The 21,115-nt window shown below is 40.8% G+C and overlaps 1 protein-coding gene across 3 annotated transcripts in view; it reads left to right on the top strand.

The window, feature by feature from the left end:
* The window catches only part of SNAP25 (synaptosome associated protein 25), an 80,633-nt gene that overhangs the window by 24,711 nt on the left and 34,807 nt on the right, over positions 1-21,115 (top strand). The gene's annotated exons all lie outside the window — the stretch shown is intronic.

The following is a 21,115-nucleotide window of genomic DNA, read 5'->3' on the forward strand; positions in this document are numbered from 1 at the left end:
AATGCCTTTCTTACCCCAACCTTGTGTATCAGATCTCTACTACCACAATAATTCATCTTAATGACATAAAACAATTAGTTGGAATTTACATTTGAGAGGGACATATTAAACAATTTATTTTACAATGAGTTTATTTATTAAATGAATATGTATTTAGCACTTCCTATATGCCAGGCACTTTTGTAATCACATTCATAAATATTAACCTATGACATAGGAACCACTGTTATTCCCATTTCACTGATAAGGAAACTGAGGCAGAGTGAGGTTAAACAGCTTACCTAAAGGCACACAGCCATTGAGTTGGCAGAGCCAGGATTTGAACTGAGACAGTCCGCCTTTGGAGTCCATGCACATAACCACTACTCTGCACCAAGTGGTACAAATAAGGAAAGGGGGCTTGGCTCCATCAGGGCAGGAAAGCCCAGAAGAAAAAATATGTGTGAAATCTTGGGTAAGCTTATACCAGGCAAGTAGGGGGCTGGGGATAGAGGAAGGAGAACAAGGGTGTTTGGGGAAATTAAGGCACCTCCTGGATCCCCCCCAAAGCCAACTGACATTAGGTAGGCATCCTCCCCACCGGAAATCTCTCTGTCAGTTTCTCTCTTGCTTTCTCAATTTCTGAATGTGCCCTTGGGAAAATTTAGTTGGTCTTTTATTTTAGGGAGATTGGAGGGTGTAGGACACCTCTTTCAATAACTGGAACTTATGATCAGCATAAAAGAATTTGGACCATTCAAAATACATATTCATGCTTTGTCTTCCACACTTAAGAAAATCAATTCGCTCTCCTTTTTTATGTCAGGAGTTTGGTGAAGCAAAGGAAGTTCCTGACTGTGAGAATTTAGATTAGCCATCAAAGTATGTTTCGGGAGAATGAATGTTTATTTGAATTGTGGAATCTAAAAAAAGTAGTTTCCTAGATAGTGTGGGTGTCAAAGTATTGCATGTAGGTCCTCACCTTGGATACGTCCCCAGATCCATATTCTTGCACCTGAACTCAACTATACACTTCTTGGTGACAGGAGTGCTATCTTATCCACACAATGAAAATTCCCATACAGTCAGTGCTCGATATATGGTTTTAAATGAATTTATAATTAAATAGACTCAAGGTAAAATGCTGTGACTTATATATTTTGTATTTGAAACTGCATCCAAATTCGATACCTCAAGAACACACATAAATCATAAGCTATGTCCTTTCCTTTGTTTCACCTTGTCCCCATATAAAATCATCTTTCTGCTTCCAAACTTGGCAAGGAATAAAAGTATGTTAATTCACATCATGACTGAAAATTTAAATGGACCTTTACCGACCTCTGAGACTTTGAAGCTGTGTGCCCTTCTGTCCAGGTAGCGAGTGTCCTTGAGTGTTAACGTGTTCACTGGAGCTCATTGGAATTCATCTTATGCTTGAATATGTGGGCTCTACTTTTGTCTGGAGCCTTCTGGGAAAACCCAGAATTCCAGACTTTTCACTGGGCATGTATTGTTCTGAGCTGATTCTGAGCCATTATATTTCAAAGAGTCTCACACTGAATTTTCCGGGTTTAGAGCAAAAGTAAGGATGGTGAGCATGTGTGTTCTGTGCTCATCTGCACATGTATGTGGGGTGGGGGTATTAGATGGAAGGAAAGAGATCAAAGGAGCTGAACTATATATTGAGAGGGAGAGCAAATTGTACTTTGAAGAGTCTCCTCAGTGAGGACTGGATGGTCATTTGAGCCCAGGAAATTTTGATGTTTGGTTAAATCATCTTTAGAGAAGAAAGAATAAGGCAAGCCACCTTGACCATGGCAGGTAGGGGGAGGGTGTGATTTTACTACCTATCATGCCCAGAATCTCCATCAATACCCCAGTTGTCCCTCACCCACAGAACTACATGCATTCTGGGAAAACTCACTTTCCAGACAAGTCTCCTAAAATTCCTACCAAATTGCCACTTTTAAACTGTAAAGAATTTCATGAAACCCTTGAAACCCAGAAAGAAGAGACGTGCTGAGAGTGGCCCTCTCAGTGGAATGATAGGGATAGAAAAGGAGAATAAATACTGTAACTAACATTCATTCTGTAGGATTATTCACTGGCCCCAGGTGCAACATACCTGTTGGGATTCACATGTTAGTCAGACACAGTATTTATTGACCATCCACCATGTCCCAGGCACGGTCATGGCATCTGGTTGAGTTCTAACGTAAGGGTTAGTGGTGGGTACTCTGGCTTTAGACCGAGGGGGAAGCTATTTAACCTTCCTGTTCCTCAGTTTCTTCCTGTAGCGAATAGGTGCGATGATAATAGGGCTGTTATGGGAATTAGCACTCATAAAGAGGTCGGACACTGCCTATGTGAGTCAGCTATGTGTTAACTGTGGTGTTTCTAGGCACTCAAAATGGACTAGTTCATCTAATTAAAACCCATAAGGCCCAAAAGTTAGAAAAGAATAGGCAATTTCTCAATGGCTAAGGCAAGGATCTTTCTTACTCCCTCAAGCTATAGAGAACACTCTAATCCTGCCCAGAACTCTGCACCTGAGCTCTCATTGATTGATGCCATTAGCAGAGTGGTAAAGAGGTGCCATCAATAATCATTTGGAGATATTGGTGGTGATATCTGGGTCCAGCTCAACATCCTTTTGTTTTTCAGGCTCCTTAAATGAAATGGGATGATGTTTTCTTTTACCAACTACACTTTTCCGGTCCTGGCCCACAAGTTTAGCATTCCCTTTCAGACGAAGATAGACATTACACTGGACATAAATCTCAGCTTCACTAGAGGAATAGACTAAGAATAGAATTGCTGGTTGTTCCTGAGATATGAAAAATGTATATTAAGTCAGGCTTTTTTATTTCCTCTTGGCCTATTTTATTTTATTAAAGAATGTGAAGACAGCACCTTCCATTATTGACGAGCCCCTTCTAAGCATGCTTGTTTCTGCTCTACTTGCTGCCTGCTCCTTACTCATACTGATAGTCCAACTGTCTGTAAAATTCCTAATATAAAAGAGTAAAAAGAAATCTGACTGCTGGATGCGAAGAAAAGAACAGGATGCTGGCCCTACAAGCAAACTCTTGAGGTGTACTCAGTATATCAGTTAGCTTTTGCTGGGTAACAAATAACCCCTCAGTAGCTTCAAATACCATTTGTTTAGCTCATGATTCTACAAATCAGCGATGTAGGCTGAACTCAGCTGGGCAGTTTTTCCAATCTTTGTTGGGTTCACTCTGTGGTCAGTTGGTGGGTCAGCCGGGAGCTAGCTGGTCTAGAGTGGCCTTAACTAAGGTGACTTACTTCTGTTCCACATGGTCTGTCTCATGATCAAATAGGCTATCCTGGGATTCGTCACCTAGTGGTTGCATGGATACAAGGAGGGATGGAGAACACCTCAGTTCAGTCAATCATCTTGAGCCCATGACCCATGGGTAATGAGGCCTAAGAAGTTGTTCTTACTGATGGATTTCATGGGAGTGATCAAACTCACACACAGAATCAATAAAGCTATGTTTGGCTCAAAGGATAAAGGCATGGTTGTAGGGAGACCCATAAAATATTCCACAACCAACCCTATCACCTCATCTAACTCATTAATATTTTCCCTCCTTCAGCACAAATCATTTTTATAGTGTTCCTGCTGGTTATTAAAGTGATTCATGTTAATTGCAAAAAAAGTATTTAAAGAAAAGTATAAAAAAGAAAAAGTAATCAACAATGATCTTATGGTCCAGAGGCAATAATTATAAATAATTATTATATATATGGTATAACATTGGCCTTGTTTCTATATATATATTTAAATATCTAATAATGCCATTTGTTGAGCCCTATGTATCAGGCCTTCTGCTAATTGCTTTACATGTATTAACTCATTTAGTCCTTACAAAAATATCGCTTTTGAGATGAGGAAGTGAGGCCCAGAGAGGTTAAACATCATGCCTGAGATCTCACAGCAGGTAAGTAATGGATCCAGCATTTAAAGCCATGCAACCTTATTCCTTAAACCATTCTCGACTATGAGAATCTACTGTCATATCCACTGTTACTCAAACTTTAGTGAGTGTCAGAATTCTCTGGAGGGCTTATTAAAACACATATTGCTGAACCCCACCTCCAGATATTATGATTCAGTTGGTCTTGGGTGTGGCCTAAGAATTGGCCTTTCTAACAGACTCCCAGGTGATGTTGACTGCTGCTCCGTGAACCACACTGAGTAGCTCTGTTCACAGCATCATTTAGGTACATACGGTTAATTCTGCTTCTCAGATGAAGGGACAGAAGTTCAGAGAGATTTAGTATGTAGGCTATAGACACACAGCGAATTCTATTACATCCCTTTTCCAGTTTACTCTCATGGACAGCAATGAACCTGGGTAATTTTCACCTCGTTTTATAGCCTATGTTTTTCTTCTGGTGAGGCTATCGTGCTCAAGGAGATAGTTCAGAACTTAATGCAGCCTTTCTAAGAGCCAGACATTACTGTGAGATGTGGCGATTGCAGCCATTCATTCCTCAATCATTCCTCATTCATTCATTTCCTTGGTGAGGGGCTCTTGCTGGGAAGCCCTCGGATGGACAGTGTTAGGAGCCTTGCCCCCAGCAGCCTCTCTATAATGATACATAAGGGACTGTCCTCATCCAAAAAAGATCAGAAGGAAAAAAAACACACACACAAACATTTTGCCTTTTGAAGCTTCAGAAAGAAACCTACTCCAAAGGACTCTATGCTATTTTTAAGCAGCAACAAGCCTGGTTATACTTCTCTGGGTTTCTTACAAGGAAAAAATAAACCTCCTTGTGATCGCCAAGCCTTCATGATGTTCTTACTAGATGGAGGGTAGCTTTTGTAGCCATGTAGGGTTAGCAGCTCAGAGCTTTCTGGGTGTCTTTTTTACTCAAAGTGTGGTCCAGGGGCCAACTTGATAGAAATGCGGTTTCATAAGCCCACTCCAAACCTACTAGATTAGCATCTTTAAGGTTGGAACCCAAGAATCTGTGTTCTAACAAGCTTTCCTGGTGATTTTCATGCAGCTAAAATTTTAAAAGCCCTGGTGTACAGCCTGCTCTACTGAGAACCCTGCAGAACTAATTATTTTGCTTCCCCAGGAGAATAGCTGACCCTCTGGCAAGTTTTAAGTTCTGGTCTCAAACTAGCGACATCAGGATCATGGAGACAGCTGGTTAAAACATAAATTCCTGGGCCACACCCTCAGAGACTCTAAAGCAGCAAATCTCGGGTGGGGCTCATGAATTTGTATTTCTAACATGTTTCCTGGGGAAGCTGATGGATAAAGCCTGTGCTTTAGCATCCCTTTAGCCAACCTTCTTTTTAAGGGAAAAAAACAAAACACTGGCTTTAACTTACAAGACCTTTACAAGATCTCTGATTCTATAGTTACATTTAAAAATGATATTTTTCCTAATTTGGGAACTCATTTTCTTCAGAAAATCACTAACTTTTAAAACTCATTTTTCAACCAAAGTCCACAGACTGTTTTCAAATAGAGCTGGTTCTAGTGTTCAGGGCATGAAAGAGCCAGGTGAGACTAAATAAGTGGAAGAGTGTATGGTGTAGCTTCACGATTGCATGTTTGGCAGACTATGATCACCTTCCATCTACTTAGAACAAGAGCTCCCTGATAAACATTGCATGGGGCTACATTTTCTGGGGGCATTAATCGGGCCCCACAAAAGTGACACCCAATGGCCAAGAGTGGCCTCCAAACTCTCTGGAAAGGAAACCTTAATGTGTTTCTCCAACACTTGCTTCCACTCTTAGGCCTTAGTACTTCACCTTCTATGACCCTGAGGAGTGTGATTAAGTGTGTGTATGTCTGTGTTTTCTTAAATTGCTTATTGGACTCTCCAATGTATGTTAATTAACATGTTCAAATATTGCCTTGCATGGTCAAAAGAAAATTGGTGTCAAAAATCTGTAGGAAACAATCAAGCACCACAGAACATGAGTGCTTACTCAAGTTTGAGAACCCAGCATCAAATCAAGCAAAAGATGTTACAAAGAAGTGTGAGCTATGATCCTTATCCTCAAAAATATTTACTCAATGTTTCTGTGTGCTAGCCACTCGGACCAAAAGGGTGCCCTCTGAAGACCTGTCACAAGGTACTGGGGGATGTTGATACACAAAGAGACTAATGTAGCATGAGGTGAGAAATACTAGGACAGGACACCTGAGAGCACACAGGAGTCTAGAGGGGGCCTTGGCCCAGGCTACCAGCCTCCTCCAGGAGATGCCATTTGTACTGAATTCTGAAGGCTAGGTGGGAGCTGGCCAGGGAAAGAGGGAAGGGTGGGGTGGAGAGGTGACGTTATGGCAAAGGGAAGCACAGGGATTTGTAGGATTACAGTAAAAGTAAGTAGGTGAGCATTTTCATCTGGTTCACTCCTGAGGGAGCAATGATTAATAAGCGTGAGATCTGATTCCTTGGAAAATGTTAAACAAACTTGCTGCTACCTCCAGAAAGGAACACATAAATCTATTTGAAGGGAGTCATGTTTACACTTGTGATTAAAGCAGGCTAACCTTTCCTGGGTACCTTTTGTCTTTCCTTTTTGCTATTTATGAAATCTTTCATTTTCATCACATCCTCTGGAGGTTCTAGCTTAAGTGAACTGCGGGCCCAGAAAAGCCTGTTTGCCTATAATACCTGGATTTATGGAAATCGTAGATGTTTGTCAGCTACAAAAAAAGAAATCTCAAATCTGGGGGGATGGAAAGAACAGGAAGCTGGAGAGACTCAAGGCGCAAATTCTCTGTACACTCGTGTTTGCCAGGGCACTCCACTGGAGCATGCTAAATAGGAAAGTAAGAATCATAACCTTGCTTTCCAACATGGCTGCCATGACTTTCTAGAACCATCTAGAGCTCTATCATCCTTAGATGGATAAGACAATATGTGTCCTGATTTGCTCTCTTTAAGAGCCTGGAGACACACGGATATATCAGCACATTCTGAGAGACACACACAAACTTGGTAGTGGCGAAGTATAATTTCCAAAGAGTTAAAACATGACTTTTCTATCAACATATAGTGAGTACGCCTATATATGTCAAAGGTTCATTCATGTCATTAATGAGAAAACCAGTGGGCTGGTAAAGTTCATTCACAGAGCATGTGAGGAACAATGATTTATATAGACAATCAGGAAAGGAATGCTAAAAAATTTGTTCAGTTAAGTATGAAACTGATTAATGTTCATAAGGCAATAAAACTATAACACTTGGGATTATCTTCTCTACCAAAGAGAAATCATTTACGTCTCTACAGGATAAAAATCATGCTCAATCTTCTATAAAGTAACATCTAACTTGACAATCTGGTCTCTAATTAAGAGCAAATAGTAACAACTTTTGGGGGTGATGGACATATTTATTACCTTGATCATGATGATAGTTTCCTGGTGATGACAAAGTGTATCAAATTGTACAGTTTAAATATGTTCATTCATTATATATCAACTATGCTTCAATAAAGCTGATGAAAGGGAAAGAGAAAAAGTAATAAACCAAAGAAAGAACAGAAAATTAGATAATCATTGGATGAGCCAATTGGTCAATGCTTCAATGTGGTATAAAAGAATGCTATCATCCTTTTGCTTTGTTTCTAAGCTTTGGATAATTTTTCTTGACACTAATCAAAGCAATTGATTCTAGAATCAAAGAAACTTAGTTTTTGGCCACTTGCTAATTGTGTGACATTGGGCAAAATATTTAAAACTCTTCAGGCTCAGATTCTCCATCTGAAAAAAATATAGATAATAATAGACTGCTATGTCACATGCATATAACTAAGATTAAATTTTTAAAATGCATGCAGACTGCTTAGCAAAGCACCTGGTGCATATAATATTAAGGACCGTGTTTTTAATTGTTTGTAAGGAAGAAGATAGCAAAGGAGCCTGAATGAGATGATATGGTAGATAGAAAGACCATAGACCAAGAATGAGGTCCTAGATACTAAGAACTGTGTGATCTTGACCAACTTACTTTTCTTTACCTTATGCCTCTCATTCCTCAATTCCTCACCTATAAACTGTGATAACAATAAATGAGGCCCAAAGTGGGATCTAACTTTTAAAGTAGAATTCACTCACCAGGCCTGAAGCAAGTCCTGATGGAATTCTGGCTTCTTCACATCCAGAATCTATTCCTAAGCTCTTAGGACTGTATGTCCACAATACTGTAACTTAGTGGTCAGTCATGGAGACCCTGGATTCAGGCTGTCTAGCTTCAAATCCCAACTCCGGCACTTACTAGCTATGGAACACAGGGCCATTCACTCAACCCTCTGTGCTCTGGTTTCCTATCTGGGAAATGGAGATAATAAAGGCACCCACCTCACAGAGTTGCTGGGACTATTGTAATGAGTTTCATGTACAAGGATCTAACCGGGGTTTCGCAGACACTAAGCCTCAGTTTTCATTCCAGTATTATCAGGGCCTGTAAATGAATGACTGAGCAGCAAAGGGTCCTGGACATTTAGCAAGACTAAGGAGTATTGTTGAACTTCTCAGAGTAATGAGGGTTGAAAATGTGATTTGTATATGCAAGACAATTCCCCGTTGTGGTGTCATTCAATAGTAACTCTAAAGGTATATTGGGTACAAGGTATATTGGGTACCAGCACAAGTTGTCTGGCAGCTGCATATGGTTTATGACAAAACCGTCTGTGATTTACATGTCACAGACATACCTTGGGACTGGAGAAAAGGTCTTGACACCCACAAGGGCCTGGCCAAGCAGGTTTCAGGGTGACCTGGCCAGGCTTTCCACCCCGCTAACTGGCAGCATTCCCTAAACAGGATGTGCCCTCATGTTCCCACAGAGCCTACAGATGGCTTACCACCTGCCTCTGGCAAGATGGCTCCTCTCTAGTTCTGGGGTATGCTCAGCCCAGAGCACCAGAAAATCTATCCCCAGAGAGTTCCTGTAGCTGGCACTCTGGGTCCCCCATGAGGTCCCCTTGGGTTCCTTTTACCAGCCCACTCTGCAGCTTCTGCAGGTTTGGCTGCTAAAGGCAGCCTATGACTGTACCCATACAGTTGCCTGTGTGTAACCCCATAGAGGATAGCCTCGCCCGTACAGAGAGCCAGAAATACCCGGGAGCTTTTGTGCCCCTTCCCCAGTCAGTGGCTTTCACCAATAACTGACTGGTGTGGGAGGGAGTCCAGAAGCCCAGCTCCCTGGCCTTGAGGTGCATTCTGAGGTCCATTCTAAGGTGCATTTCCAGAGCTCTCTACAGGGTGAGCTTGGCTTCCTTGGCTTCCTCCCCTTTTTGACCTACTTCCTCCACATCCTTCCTGTTCTCCCCTGGGAGCATTCCCCCCAATAAACTCCTGCACATAGATTCTTGGCTCAGCGCTGGCTCCTGGGAGACACCTCCTTTTACCTTCACTCTCACTGCCAGGAGAGAAGTGTCTCTGCAGAGAATTTGTGGAATCCCAAAGGAGGAGGGTCCTGCTTTGAAGTTCCTACAAAGCCAGGCTTACTTTGAGCAATTGGCCTCATCTTGACCTACTGGCTTTGTAAACACTTTGGTGGCAAGAGGAGAAGCAGTATAGGAAGCCTGGGGACTTGCCGTGGGTGGAGAAAGCAGCATTCAGAATCCTCCAAGGAAAATAATCATATCCCCAATGCAAGGTGCGAGCTAGTCAGGCCTGCCTGGAGTCTGGAACCTTTTTTTAAGCATTGGGCTGTCCCAGAGCCTCAGGAACTTCTCCCAAAAGAGAGACAGCCTGCTCTGTGCCTCACTGATCTTGGAAAAGTTCCCTCAGCTTCCTCCTGCCTCTCAGCCACAGCAAGGGGTCTGAGGCTTCTGCTATTTCTTCATTTAAAGCGAAAGCTTGCTGAGACACGATGGGACTCCTCAGCACAAGCGTTTGCTCGCTAAGGGCACCTGAAATGACATCGAGGCATCGCTTCCCTAGAAGGTGTCAGGGCAGCCCGCAGCCTTGACTTTGGTAAGAGAAAGATCTGAAAGTTTGCACATTCGAGTTTTCCGGATTACAAAATCCAAATGGGCCTGGGGTGAGTCCAATGACAGAGACCACCAATCTGCCAGATTTCCAGAAGTAGGGATGGTCTCACATGGCCTGTTTGGTGTTGGAAAGCACTTCAAAATTTGATCGCTTAAAGGGCCGTCAAGTGATGTCTTCTCCCCTGAACACAGACAACATCCTTACTTCTTGTCCACCATCGTGCACGTATCTTTCAAATGAGCCATTAACTCCTTAATTAAGACAGAGGTTGGGTGGGAGATGGTAAATGGGTCAGGGTAAGCTCCCCCCAGTTTCTGGAACAGTAAAACACACACACACACACACACACACCTTCCTCTGCCTTCTCAGGGCTGTGGGTGGAAATTCACTGAAGTCAGCTATTTCTTTTTGTAACACAAAATCACTAGTGGTCTGTATAATGCCTGGCAATAGGAGATGCACAATAAAGGTTTCTCAGACTCAACAGTTAATAAAACGTAATAGTGCTAATGACAAAAACTCATTGAAAATAACTTAGTAGGTGTCGTGCAGGGCGGCCTGCGGGGTCTCAGCTACCGCTCCCCACATAAGAACGCAGGACATGGTGAGGCCAACAAGGAACACCCACGGAGCCATAGGTAGGGGAGTCATACCACTATATTCTCACTGGAGGCTGGGTTGGAGACACAGGAAGCAGGAGCCACACTGTTCGCAACCCTCACTGCGCCGCTTGCAGGCTCAGCCACCATCTTCTTGCTAGCCCCCATTTTCTGCTAGCGTAGCCACAGCAGTTATATTAGTGGCCAATGGCTCACTGGTTACAGCTGACGGCCAACTAGCCACAGCTGATGGCCATGCAATCACAGTTGATGGCCATTTACTACCTGAGCTAGCACCTTTCCACGTGAGGCTGAGAGCCTGGAAACTGTACTCCTGGCTCTGTCCCCACCGTAGGCAAGTCTACCTTTCCTGTGATTTAATAGAGGTATTTTATGAGATAGGAGAAGACTTGTGTCCTCTGTTCATTGAAAATGTTTGTTTTCTTGAGCATGATTAAAAATTCCATCCTCCTTTTCCTTTGTGTAACGTGGCTTAGATAACTTCAGGCTTCATTTAATGATTTTAAATAGGGCTATTAAGCACAGAACAATGAGACTATATTATTATAGAAATAATATTATACACACACACACACACACTGGTACCTTGGTTTTCGAACGTCTCCATTGACGAACATTGCGGTTTATGAACACCATAAACCCGGAAGTAAATGCTTCGGTTTTCGAACACGCCTCGGAAGTCGAACATGTCACACGGCTTCCGCTGAGTGTAAGATCCTGAGGCCTAGCTGTCGGCTGTTTTCAAACGTTTCAGAAGTCGAACGGTCTTCCGGAATGGATTACGTTAGAAAAGCAAGGTACCACTGTATATATAAAAAATAAAAATTGATTCCACTAAATTCAGAATTGGCAATAAGTCAGTCTGGGACATTACGTAGAAAAACCTTTTCTTCATAGATAATGCGAGGGTGTATCCGATATTACAGAGAGAGAATAAAGTAGAACAGATGGATTTAGGCAGGCCTGTTATTGGCAAAGTTGCAAGCTGCTTGCAGACAGATTAACGCCATCTTAGAGAAGATGAGCTTTGAGTTGTTTTTCAACACCTAAGAGTTCTTACAAGGAAGTGAGAGTTAACACCAGAACTAGAGAGCTCTAAGACTTAGTAATAGTTAAAATTGAGACAAGAATACACGAAAATAGTTTGCTCAGAGTTTCAGTCTTTTTCATATGCTTCTGTGAGTCTCTCCACTATTACAAAATACACTTAACTAACCTACATATTATATTGCAAACTTCTTTGTATAATGAACTATGGAGAAAATATAAATTATTCCATACATGATATTGAGAAAAGGGGCTGTTTGGAAAAACATCAAATTAGAGCTTTAACTCTTTCCAAATACACACTAAAATAAATTTTAGCTGGATTGAAAAGTTAAATTAAAAACGACCATTGAGAAAGACTAAAAATGAATTTTTAACTATTTTTAGAATATGTAAATATTTTAGAAATAAAATTGAGAAAATCATCAGTTAAAAAGTGTATAGTGATAAGCCTTAAGCATTTGGCAATATGTCTCAGATGTCTTTAAGTAGAGAGCATTTGGTAATATGTCACAGATGTCTTTAAAACACTTATTTTCTTTGATCTGTAAATCTCCTCTCAAAAATCTATTGTAAGGAAATAATTCAAGCAGTAAGTAAAGTTTGTGTATAAATATGTTCATGGCAGCACCGGGAGAGCTTTAAAATAGACCACTGTCTGTGACCCATTCTCAGAGATTCTCATTTATTTGAACTGGGGTGTTGATTGTGCTTCTGGGTTTTTTTAAAGCTCCCCAAGAGATTTAATTTTGCCCCTTACCCCTTTCCCCACCACTAGTTTTGAGAACCATGGGCAAAAGATTTTATTTATTTATTTTATTTATTTATTTTAGCTCTTCTTCACTAAGTGCCCTAGGAGAAGCATGAATATCCAAAAGCACAAATTTACCTGGCGGCTGCTACCAAATTTCTTTTCTTTTTAACTTTTTTATTTATTTAAGTGTGTTTTTCCAGGACCCATCAGCTCCAAGTCAAGTAGTTGTTTCAATGTAGTTGTGAAGGGCGCAGCTCACAGTGGACCAGGTGGGGATCAAACCGGCAACCTTGTTGTTAAGAGCACCCCGCTCTAACCAACGGAACAAACCAGTCACCCCACTGCTACCAAATTTCATGATGTAGTGCCCAAGGAGAAACTCACCTGTTTCTGTTATTAAGACAAATTATCCAAAATTTGGAAATAAGACAAAAGGATGAATGCATGTCTAATGGACCCATCCAATGACTATTTAATTCTTTTGTTTTTCAACTATTAACTTTTGATCAGGCTCCAGACTCTGACATTACATATTTGTTAACTTGGAGATTTTTATATGATAAATAATTTCTGTCTAGTAGAAAATATAACTATAAAAGTTACAGGGTAACTTTTTTTTTTTTTTTCCCACAAGATGTTAACTAGCTTTGTATCTAATTTAGCAATCTCATTCTAACATTATTATATATGAATTTTATTTGAACCAGCTTTATCATCTTGTTGGTTCTGTTATTAATATGTTTAATAAATCTTTGACATGTATTCACTCTATATTTTTATGAGAGTAATGTTTTTAACTTTTGAAATTGTACCTTGAAACTACTCATAATCAAACACACATTCAATGATGGAAGTGAACACAGGAAGCTCACATCGAGTGGAGATTTATCCAGCATCTTATCATTTGGCCACAGAAAGCTTCCTTCCTTCTGATGTCCTCAGTACATGCTTGCAGTGTGGTTTGTAAAATTCCCCATGCCCTCTGTGAACTAGGTCTAAACCAAAGTGCTTTTTAAATCCACTCCTCGATAGTGAATGTGAAACTGAGTGACTTCAGAAGCCAGATTTATAATGGGGTAGTTACAGTCACACTAGTTACTTACCTTAAGCTACTAGAGATTTGGGTAAATCTAATTTTATAAATCAGTCTTTTGTTCCCATCGACTTTCACATCATTTCAGAGACACTTTAACATCAATTGGAGTTCTTCTGCCATCAGCTGGGACTCCTGACACTTCGGCCAGACTTTTTAGATTTTTGTTCCCATTCTCTTTGTCAAGTATTTAATGATCTATAAAATGCTACAATTTAAGTAAGGAGCTTTGCTATTTAAAGAAACCCTGCAGTGAGTTCATTTTTAGAGCAAATAATTTTCCATGAGTTTCTTAGCTTAGCTGCTTAGTAGGTCGGTGCATATGAGTTTGTTTAGAGTGAAATTGTGTTTGTAGGTCCCGGCTGCTTCAAGAAAAGACATAGCAGAATTGTTATTTTAGGCAAAGAAAAAAAAAAGAAAAGAAATATTGTCTCAATCAAAGGTGAAAATTATGAAGTCCAGGGTGAATACCTGTGTTGTTTGTTACGAGATTGTCAGATTAATCTACGAAATGACTGTTAGGTTGGCATGTTTGGTTTTGTCACCTCTGTGAAGCTGACTTTGCAAGTGAGTCATCTTCCTGAGAGTTTGTCCACTTAGGGAATGTCTTCCTCGTTTCAACCACAGTGGATCCTTTGATACGGAGAAGCAGATGGTGTGGCTTCCTGCCTGGCAAGCCAAAAGGGACAAGGAGGTAGAGTTGGGTCCATCAAAATTCTCATCTCTGTGACTACCTAGGGAAGAAGGGGACACTGAGGAGTCATGTTAAAGGATTTGCCCCAGCTACTCAGCAAATCCCATTTCCCCTGGGGATTTACTGGGGGATTAGGCTTGTAGCACCAATACCTTAAGTACACTTTCCTTCATAGGCCAGCGACCTCAACCTTGGAAAGGAAATTACACATCATCGGATCCAGTGACCCCTTCTCTTCACTGAATCTTGACCACCAGAGGCCACTAGTCTTTCCTTGTGTATTTCCAAGAACTGGAATTCACTTCATTCAAAGTTTCCAACCCAGACTTTGGACAGATCTCTTCAAGGTTCTTTAGTGACCCAAACTCTGTTTTCTTACAACTTCTCCCGAGTACTGATGGTTTTGTTCCTTGCAGTCTGTTGTAAATTGCCCTCTGCCAATTTGGTATTCTCAGTAAGTACTTAGTAGATATCTGCAGACAACAGTTAGAGTAGGTGATGTTTGCAGGTCTCTTCTCCCGTGACTTTTAAACTAGGTATTATGTTACGAGGAAAACAAGCCTCAGGATGAATTCTGACCTCCATGCAAACATTTATGACAAAGAGGGCACAATCCTAGTTGGACAACCTGTTCTACCAATGCCATGTCCCAGCGTTCTGTTCTTTCAGACACTGTTGAAAGCACCTTGCATAAGAGGCTCACAGGTGAGGCCCTAGCTTTGGCATGACCCCAAGCGAAATTTTGGAATGTCCATTATACCTCACAGTGTGCCTCGCCTTAAAGCAAAAAAAGCTGGGCATCCATACTCCTGTGCCATTCAGTTGCTAGCTATGGATCTGCCCTGGGAGATCCAGGTATATGTGCAGCTTTCAGTGAATCGGATGAAACAGCTCTTAAGGTGGTCTTACGAAGAGCGTCATGGGCATGAGTCAGGAGTGGAATGTGCAGAAACTGGGGGACCACCATACAGAACAGTGAGGGAGATCCCGGGGGCTGAGCAGAGCATCAACAACATCCACTAGTGAAGGCAAGACTATCAGTGAGCCAGAATATACAGGGTCTTCCTTCTCACCATTAACCTGGTCACATTGGCACAAAGAGTTTGTTTCAATGAAAATGAGGGTCTTTCTGCCTGGTCTAGGATTCTTTCTGTTCATGGAGTCCTGAGTGGAATCATTTTATTTAGGGCATAATAAGACTTATTTTTCATGTGGCCAAGTGTTAGTCCTATATGGATATCACCCTTCTCCCAGGAACCAAGCCAAGTACCTTTGTCAATGTAACGAACGTCCAAACCTGTTGAGAATTTTTCTAAGAGTTTATTTGAACCAGAGTCTATACCTAGAAGCAAGATCTCAACAGACTGAGATAAATGCTTCTCAGAATCAAAGTTTGCAGTTTTTTTTATGCATTTGAAAATAAGGAGGGAATGTAAGAAAGATTACATGGAGGTAGGGGGAAGCAATGTGGGGATGGGATTACAAAACAGCTATAATAACAAGATTATGTGCTCTGTTGAGGGGTCTAAAAGGGGGCATTTCTAAGTGTGTTAACCTAGATGCACAGAAACAATGGACAGGGCTTGCTTAAGGCAAAGATAAACCTTCTACTAAAGAAGTTATTATATATGCCTGGGGTGTAATTACCCACCATGACCTGCCCAGTAAGGAATTTATGATCAGATCACCCTGTGAAGTTACTTTCCATAGAATGCCATTTTTGGTTCATACCTTGCAGACATTTTTGTCAGCTGTGTCCTAGACAAGATGGAGGAGGAAATCTGAGAGCAAAAGGCTCCTAGCCCGAGCTCCTACAGCCATTCTTTAGAGAAAGCCATTCCACTCCAGCTGTGAGCCAGATGTAGCTGCACTAACAGTAGCACTCAGTAAATATTGGTTAAATGGATGAACCAATTACTGTGGTTTGCTTTGACTATGATCAGTGTAAATGAGATGAGTTTCAGTTCTGCCCTCCCCTCTCTCCTGGTCAGTGAGTCCTTCTTGCTTCAGCTCCAAGTAAACAATCAGGAACTGTTGCATAATACAAACCTCAGTGCTAAACACCCATTTGGGCACTTGCAAAACAGACAAAGGAAACATTGGCAATTTGAAAAGGGGGAATTTATGCATAATCAGTGTTGGTTGTGGCTGGCTGCCCTGTTGCAATTACAAGATGCCAAAGCTGGCTGCATTGAAATGCCAGGCCACCCAGACCCAGGTCCCTAAAAAACAAAAACCAAGCCAAGCTGCCTGTCAGCCATGCTGTCATTAATCCCAGAATAGCCCAGGGAAGAGGCTCATTGGTGAAGTCAGGTTTCCCTTCTCAAAAGAAACCATATCAGGACTGTATCTGTTTATATATCCAGGTGTACAGACATAGAGTCCCATTAAGAAATGAGGTGGGTGAGGTGGTTTGGAAAATAAATAAGCCAAGTTTGAAAGGAATTGGGCCCTAATGGTAGTCAGTGCATCCCCTCAGCAACATGCAGGGAGATGATGACAATTCTATGAGCTGGTTGAAATATCTGTCACTTGAGATGTTTCATTAGCTAAATTCTATACCATCAAATATTGAGAAGAATACGGTAGGGAGACAAGAAGGAGGCAACCTCAGATCAAGATGGCTTTCTAAATGCTACAGAACCATGTACTCAAATTTCTAGGTGGTTTTATTGTAGCCTTATCAGTTTCCCATTGGACATTTGCAAAGCCCTTCAGCTCTACATGCTGCTGTGCATGAAACCTCCCATTCTGGGGGCATAAGAAGAACTTATGGTGGTTGTTGAAAACGCAAATTCTAGCCCCACCTTCCTAGATCTCTTTCCATAGGTGATGTGACTGGGAATCTGCATTTTAACAGGCAACTAGAAAGGATTAGATGCAAGGAAACCTCAGGCCGCGCTACTGAGAAGCCAAGTTACGAGCACCTGTGACTTATCCATGAACCAGATAATAGGCGTAAAATGGATGTAAGATGGCAAATCAGTTCATTCATGAGCTATTTATTTTTCATGTTTCAAAGACAATCTTTTGACTCAACTAAGAAATTTATTAAAACCAGTAGTGTCCACTATAAAAAGAGGAGAAGGTTGAATTTCATGCACAAAAATGTTCAAAATGAAAGAACAGGGAACCAAGTTTAGTCTTCACTTTAAAGAATTTACACAACCATTGACACAAGATTTAAGAAACAGCCATTTTGAATAATAGAAGTGTAAACAAAACCTTGCTGCCTGTTATCTGCTAAAATTATTCTTTGCTCTGGGCCTTCGTTGAACATTAAGACATGCACTTTAGCTATCACCATTTTCAGAGGGAGAAGAATTTATTAGGACAATCTGTGGTTTCCAATACTCAAAATCCTCAATGTTTTCTCCCTTTTGAGCTCAAAGTATCTTAAAGAGCAAGTCTTAACCTTCACAGACTGTTATTTAGGGAAGATGGAAAGTCTCCAGTGTGCCTTTTCTGATAAGCATCTTCCCTTTGTTTTCTGAATGAAAGACTTCATCTCATGAAAATCAACCAGTGTGTCCACCTTCCGAGTGCAGGACACTGTTGAGAGACGTTTGGAAATCATGACACCATGGAGCTTTCAGTCCGCTGGGAAGGCAAAGGCTGCTGGAGTCTACAGGTCCTGTCGAATGGGCAAAGTAAAATAATGGCATGTGGGGCAGCAGCGGACATACAGGCACAGAGTCAGGCTCCCCGAGGTGGGACACTCAGCCTCTTCCATCAACCCCCTCTCTGATCTTGGTTGGTTATCAAGTCAACTTGTACTTCATTCTTTTCATGCTTATTATGGAGATAATGTGGTTTAGAGCAGCAAATCTCTAACTTCTGATGCTTGGTGATCATGTGCAGTAGGTGGTCTGGCCCAGGAAGTGTGGGATGGAGACTAAGATTCCGTGTTTCTAGCAAGTTCCCAGGTGAGGCTGATCCTGCTGGGCTGGGGACAACATTTGCAGTAGCAAAGGTTTGGGGTTCCTATATAAACCCCCCCCCAGTTTTATATAAAGTTCCTGGTTTGATTCCAATTATCACATAGAAAGTGCTCAACAAATGACTATTATTGTGCATAATATTTTGGTATAGAACGTTGAAATAAATTCAGCTGATTTTTCTTACTCAAGAAAGGCTGTTTCAAACCTAGAGTGACTTCTTATTATTCAGAATAGAAAATGCCCCCAACTCACTTGAGGAATCTTAGGGACTTGTTTCAGCAGCTGTCACTGTGCTTCGCTATTCCTTAGAGTAGGCATTTTGGGTCTTACAGTTCCATTAACTTCAAGGAGAAATTTCATCCAGTGTTAATAAAGTACTGCCTCCATACACATCCAATTGCTGACTCCTTCTAGAAGGTAAGGACAAAAACACAAGGAAAGCAGGTGACTGCCTCACTGTTGGATTCTGAGTCATAAACCAAATGAGAGCTCCCACAGCTTAGGTGCGTAATACTGGTTTACTGTTTTTTCTTTTTGTTTGTTTGTTTTTTGTTTTTTTGGTTTGTTTTACGAAGATGAAAGGGATATGTCTAAGACCTAAATCTCTGTCCCTCGAGTTTGACCAAAGTTGTGCAACATAATAACAGTGAAATGGGATACAAGAGTACAATGCTAATCTTTAATATTGATAAAAGCTACAATCCACCATGAGAAAGTAGCAATCATGGGCCTATATATATGAGAATGCAGCTGCAAAATGTAAAAAGGAAAAATGGGCTGAAATATAAGAAGAAATTGGTAGAGCTACAATTACTATGGGAGACATGAATACACAGAAACCAATAGATCAAGTTGCCTAAGGATTTCACGGAGTTTAAATAACAAATCCTCCTTTTCAGCTTGATTTGATGTAGGTAAGGAGCTAGATAGAGTCAAAGATAGAATAGACTTTCTCTTCAAATGCAAATTAAACATTCTCAGAAATTAACCATGTGTTAGGTACAAAGGAAATCTCACCAAATTTCAAACACAAAAAATCATGTGGGCCACCTTCACTGGCCATAATGAAAACAAAATTAGAAATTACAAAAAATAAAAAAAATAATAAACCATATTATATAAATTTTAAATCATACATTCAAATAACTCTTCAATTACGGAAGAAATTAAAAATAAAATTTAAAACTATTTAGAAGTAAATAACAAAAGCCATATTATATTCCAAAACCTATAGGATAGGGCCACTATAATACAGAGGACAATTTATAGCAATAAATATATTGTACCAAAAACAAGAAAAAGGTAAAACAAATTAATCTTTCATCATTTCAAGAAGATATAAAAAGAACAACACAATAACACATCTGAGGGAGAAAAGGGAAATAAGACTAAAGACAAGGAAGAAAAAGGGCTGGAGATTAAAAACATAGGTGGAAATGATAAATAATATCAAAAGCTGGGAAATACTGAGGTGTGCCTACACTCTGTATTATTTTCCAATATATAAATGAAGCTAAGAATAAAGTATTTCCAGTCTTAAATTAAAAGACAAGGGGCAGCCGGATGGCTCAGTTGGTTAGAGAGCAAGCTGTTAACAGTGAGGTTGCCGGTTCGATTCCCACATGGGCCAGTGAACTGCACCCTCCACAACTAGATTGAAAACAACGGCTTGAGCTTGGAACTGAGCCACAGGTGGACGGCCAGTTGGCTCCGTGGTTAGAGCGTGGTGCTCATAACAGCAATGTCACCGGTTCGAGTCCCACATGGGCCAGTGAGCTGTGCCCTCCACAATTAGATTGAGAAACAACAACTTGACTTGGAGCTGCGCTGCGCACCCCCACAACTAGATTGATAAAAAACAACTACTTGACATCCTGGAAAAACACACTGTTCCCCCAAAATTCCTCAATAATAATAAAAAAATTAAAAGATAAAATATCAATGCATGTTTGATAAGAAATATTCTTTGAAAATAAGCCAAATTCCTGATCTGAAATTCATATGTGTGTGAATGGAGAGTTACTTCTAAGCTTGTTTTCTAATCTACAACATGGGGATGGTAATAGTATGCACACTATATATAATTTAACGTTTATGTAAGTTATTATGTGAAAAGCACTTAAGAGTGCCCTGCAGAGTAAGCCCTCAATAAGTGTTGGTGTTATTTTTATTAATAATTAAGGAGAATTGTCCTACATGGTTTATAAAGTCCCTTTGTTCTTCTTGGGGCTTTGTTGAATATTGTGAGTCTTTAATAAGCTTCTGTTGAATTTTGTTGAGTCTTTAATAAACTTTTGTTGAATTCCACCAGAAAGCAGGCAGGGTCTACAGGAGGGGAGATCTACCCTGCAGAAGCTTTGTTTAAATGATTAGCAATGTGGGGAGACATCAAGATGTAGGTTTCAGCACTCTGTGATAATTCAGCCGATAGATGTTCATATGCTCATATATAGTAATAGGTTCGTTGGGGTTTTTTTTATTAACTAAAAGATGAAACATGGAGAGAATTACACCTTCCCAAGATGTTCCTGCCCTGTGACACCTGGAATAATGGCCAATGTCCCCAGCATAGTAGCCATCTATGTCTCTGTCCACCTGATATATCAAAAATACACACCCCTTATTACCACTCTCATCTCTTCTTCCTGGGTCCTAACCTCATATTTGAGTTCAGACACTACATCAAGAAAGCAGTCTCAGCCGAACGCATGTAAATAAATAAACCCCTTAATGAGGGAGAGAGGGCTATCTCTGGAATCCATCTGCCCTGTGTCTAGTGTGAGGCTCAAGTAGACTTGGATGCAGCATTAGAGAATGAAAAGCTTTACAAATTATGCCTGACATCGTAGAATAACTGCAGCCAGCTCACTTTGTACTACATACCTTGAAAGCGACAGACCCTCAGGTGTTTCTATCTCTGACATGGTGCTGCTGGGGCTGGGAACCTTGGTCTGCAGGTGGTCATGGAAATTAGG

Source organism: Rhinolophus sinicus, linkage group LG13 (assembly GCF_036562045.2).
Source record: "Rhinolophus sinicus isolate RSC01 linkage group LG13, ASM3656204v1, whole genome shotgun sequence".
NCBI classification, from domain to species: Eukaryota; Metazoa; Chordata; class Mammalia; order Chiroptera; family Rhinolophidae; genus Rhinolophus; species Rhinolophus sinicus.